Genomic DNA, 4,699 nt, shown 5'->3' on the forward strand with positions numbered 1-4,699 from the left:
GCCGAGGGCACTTCCTCCTGCCGTATTGCGGCTCGCGGCGCGCCTCTGACGTCAGAGGACCGTCAGGCAGGAAATGGCTGTTTTTAGCCCGCTGAGAGGCGCGCGGGGGGTGGGGGGTGGAGGTGGGGGGAGTGGATGTGGGCAAGGGACTGATCTGCTCTCGCGATGTTTGAGGGGACGCTCTGGCGCTGTCTCGGTGTTTCGGTGTAGGAGGGTTTGTTTTAATTACATTTTATGGATGTATGATGTACACACATATACATATTTACTTATTTATTTCTGTGTAGGAGGTTTTACTGACTGATGGAGTTAAGGCGTTTATAGACCTTTCAATATTTTAATTACATTTTATGTATGTATATATATATACACACATATATACAAATTTATTTGTTTGTAATGTGTGTGGAGTTCAGGGGACAATTTGCAGGAATGGCTCCCTGTTTTCACTATGTGCGTTCCTGGGATCGAACTTAGGCTGTCAGGCTTGGTGACAAGTGTGTTTGGAAACTATGGTCTTGGGCATGCAAACCTTTGAATTTTTATAGACAAATCAAAATAAATGGAGGGTTTGGGATATAGCTTAATTGTAAAGTGTCTGCCTGGCATCCACAAAGCCCTGGGTTGGCTCCTCAACACCATGAAAATTGTAACTAAAAATCTTAAGTCACACTTATTTATTTTGATATTTTGAGACAAAGTCTCATGTAGTGTAATTTGGTCTGATCTTCCTGCCTCCCCCTCCCAAGTGGTGGGATTACATGTGTGCCATGCCAGCTATGTATTATTTATGTGGTGAGGGTGCATGTGTGGAGGTCAGGACAACTTATAAAGAGTGTTCTCTCCTTCCAGCATGCGGGGTTCTGAGGGTCAAACTCAGGTTGTCCAGCTTGGCAACCAGTGTTTTTACCTGCTGAGCCATCTTACAGGCCCTAAGATAAATGGCTCCTTCCCCCATACTTTGGGAGTTTATTGCCTACAGGAAGAAACTGGACATTTTAAGCAGGAGGGAAACACAATCCAATAACTATACAAGTAATGCTTCTCATTCCATGCAACTGGCAGCATGACGTTGGACCATTATTTTTATGTGAAGCAATCAGCTTATTGCACCCCATTCTTATTTTGACTTTTAAATAAGTAAAATGTTGACTCAAGTCACTGAAGAATCTCCTCGGGGTAAAGTGTTGGATCTGGGATGGGCTTGGCTCTGTGGGAATGAACCTTGGCATGGAGGAGAGAAGTGCAAAGGATTTGGAGAATGAGGTGCAGTGGGAAGAGAGGAGGTGTGGGAGAGATGTTCTAGAACATAAAACCTCCGGTCTTACAGTGGTTGGAGAGCTGTGACCTACGGAGCCCCAGGGAGAGATCTGAGCTGTGCCACCAGGAAGGCCTGACTGGCGTGTTTCCCCCCTCCCAATACATATATACAGGTTGGCTAAATTCACATTTGTATATTTACCCCCCCCCACACACACACACTTAGTAGATTGAAGGCTGGGGGTGATGGTAGCAAGGTAGCTCAGTTGATAAGAGTGTTTGCCTAGCATGCACAAAGCCCTGGGTTGGACCCCCCAGCACCAAATCCCACTATGATGGCACAAACCTGTAATCCTGGACCTTGAGAGGTGGAGGCAGGGGGCTCAGAAGTTCAGAGTCATTCTTGGCTACACAATGCATTTGAGACCATCTTGGGATATATGAGACTGTCTCAAAAAGGGGGAGGAGGCTTGCAAGATGCCTTAAAGGCACTTGCTGCTAAGCCTGTCCACCTGAGTGCAGCAGTCCTCAGGTCCTACGTGGTGAAATGCAAAAAACAACTCCTGAGAGGTGTCCTCTGACCTCTACATGTATGCCTTGGCACGAGTGTGTTCTCCCTCCTAAATAAATAAAAATGAAATAATTAAAAAATTAAATGTGTGGGAAAATTTAAGATAATCTAGGTGGGATGCTGGTGGAGATTGGAGCTGCTAAATTCCACCCATTCCCACCGCCACACCAGTATCCATCTCTGTGTAAAAATATCCTTTACATTGCTTTGCTTGAATAAATTCAGAGCCGGGAAATACTTCACACACACACACACACACACACACACACACACACACACAAAGTTTGAGAGGCTCTCTTTATCCTCAGGGTTGTGAAGTTCAATGAGGAAGTTGTCTACAGATAGAGGTAAATACAGGCAACTAAACTCCTAGAAATTAGACTGTCTAAGAGTTGGTTTTTACAAACTCATAAAAACGTACTGAGGAAAGCCCGGTATGGTAGCTCACGTCTGTGATCCCAGTACTTGTGAGGCTGAGTCAGGAGGAGTGTTGCAATTCAAGCCCTCCAGGCCAGCCTGGGCTACAATGTGAGACCCTGTCTTAAAAAGGGGTGGGGGGCGTATTAAGATGAATCAGCATGGGGTTGGAGAGATGGCTTGGTAGGACCTGGGTTAGGTTCCTAGAAAACTTTTTTTTCCTTTTTTTTTTTTTTTTAAAGATAGAATCTCACTATGTAGCCCAGGCTTGAACTCGGTGCTTCTCAGCCTTCTCAGGGCTTCAATTACAAGCATGTGCCATCCTGTCTATTTTTTTTTCTATTTTTTTAAATTTTGGATTTATCATGTGAATTAATGAACAAAAACATTTTTACCTAGTTGTCTGCCAGGTAGCCTGATGCCATTATTAGTAATGATCTTTCTATCCTTTATTTATATTTATTATAGGCTATTTCTCTCATAAAATTAATCATGCTATGCCGGGCGGTGGTGGTGCACGCCTTTAATCCCAGCACTTGGGAGGCAGAGGCAGGTGGATCTCTGTGAGTTCGAGGCCAGCCTGGGCTACAGAGTGAGTTTCAGGACAGGCTCCAAAGCTACACAGAGAAACCCTGTGTCGAAAAACCAAAAAAAAAAAAAAATCATGCTGGGTATGGTGACAGTAATAACCACAGTACCCTTGGAGGTAGAAGCAGGATAATGAGGAGCTCAGGATATTTTCAGCTACATAAAGAATTTGAGGCCAACCCTGGACTACAGAAGACCTGGTATAATTTTTTTTTCCAGTATCTCTTTGATTCCAATTCTAAATTCCTAAGAGAAAGAACTTGTGGCCAGAGGCTAGGGTCTCATGGAATGACAAGTGAACTGTGTTAGTTACTTTTCTTGTTGTAGCAAGATGCCTTGACAACAGCGTGTTAAGAGAGGGAAGGCTTGTTCTGGCTCTTGGTTTCCGACGGATTTCAGACCACGACAGTAGTGACGAACAGTAGCAGTATGTGGTGGAGTCTCCTCCCATTACAGTGGACCAGGAGGCAGAGGGCACGGGCAGAGCTGGGGGTAAAGCCAGGAGGGGGTATAGCTTTAAAGGCCCACCCCTAGAGACAGACCTATGTCCTCCAGACAGGCCCCATCTCCCACAGGCCTTCAAAATAGTGCCCTAGGTTGGGGAGAGATTAAAAAACATTAGCCTGTGAGTGACTTTTCAGATTCCAGCCTCTACAGGGCACCTTCTCTATAATGAGAAAGGGCAATTAAAGGGTTCCTTAAGGTAACTCCTCCCCAGAGTGATTAGTTCCTATTGGCTGATGTCAATAGGGTCTTTTCATCCCAGCTCAGGTGCCGGCCAAAGGAAAGTTGTGACACATTGTATAATGTGATTCACTCCTGTTTACCTTGGAGAATGAGGTACTTCCTGTTCCCAGTGGTTGTGAGACATAATGCATCGGGGCTGATGCTGTTCTACCAGAACTCTGGTCAGGAAGCTTCCTTTCACTCATCCCACAGTTGCTAAGCATCTGCTATATGTCAGGTTCCCTGCTTGGCTCTCTGAGTGCAGCTCTGAATAATGGATTATTCTCCAAGTTCTTACAAATGCTGCTGTCATAAGTAAAGCTGGCTGACAACACATTAAGAACTATGCCATCATTAAAACGTGTGAGACAAATGTTCAAAAAGGTGGCTTTCTTCTGCTGTTTGGGCTTCTGTTGATTTTTTTTTTTTCTATAGACCAGGCTGGCCTTGAACTCACTGAGATCTACTTGGCTCTGTTCCCTCTGCTAGGATTAAAGGTGTGTGCCACCATGCCCAGTTTTTTATAGATTTTTTAAAAAGATTTATTTATTTATTATGTATACAGGAGAGGGTGCCAGATCGCATTACAGATGGTTGTGAGCCACCATGTGGGTGCTGGGAATTGAACTCAGGACCTCTGGAAGAGCAGTCAGTGCTCTTAACCTCTGAGCCATCTCTCCAGACCCATGTGTGCATATTCTTTGGTTTACATATACTTGTATATGTGTGGTGCACGTCTGGAAGTCAGAGGACAACCTGCTGTGTGAGTTCTCACCTTCTACCTCGTTCAAGACAGGATTTCTTGTTGTTTATCACCGTGTATGCCAGGCTGTCTGGCTCATGAGCGTCTGACTATTCTAATGTCTCTGCTTCCATCTAGCTGTAGGAGCATTGGGATAACAGATGGGTGCTACTGCGTCCAGGTTTGTGTGCGCTCTGGGGATCCCAGCTCAGGTCCGTAGATGTGTGCTTTACCTACCGAACCATCTCTCTAGCCTCCTTTCAGATATTTTCTTCTTATTTTCAAGTCACAATACCTCTCTTTATCAGCAGATAACTTGACATCCGCTAAAGAATCTAGAACAAGGGACTGGAGGACTATTAAGACCACTTGTTCCATAATTGTGAAGACTGGAG

Source organism: Peromyscus eremicus, chromosome 3, assembly GCF_949786415.1.
Source record: "Peromyscus eremicus chromosome 3, PerEre_H2_v1, whole genome shotgun sequence".
Taxonomy (NCBI): Eukaryota; Metazoa; Chordata; class Mammalia; order Rodentia; family Cricetidae; genus Peromyscus; species Peromyscus eremicus.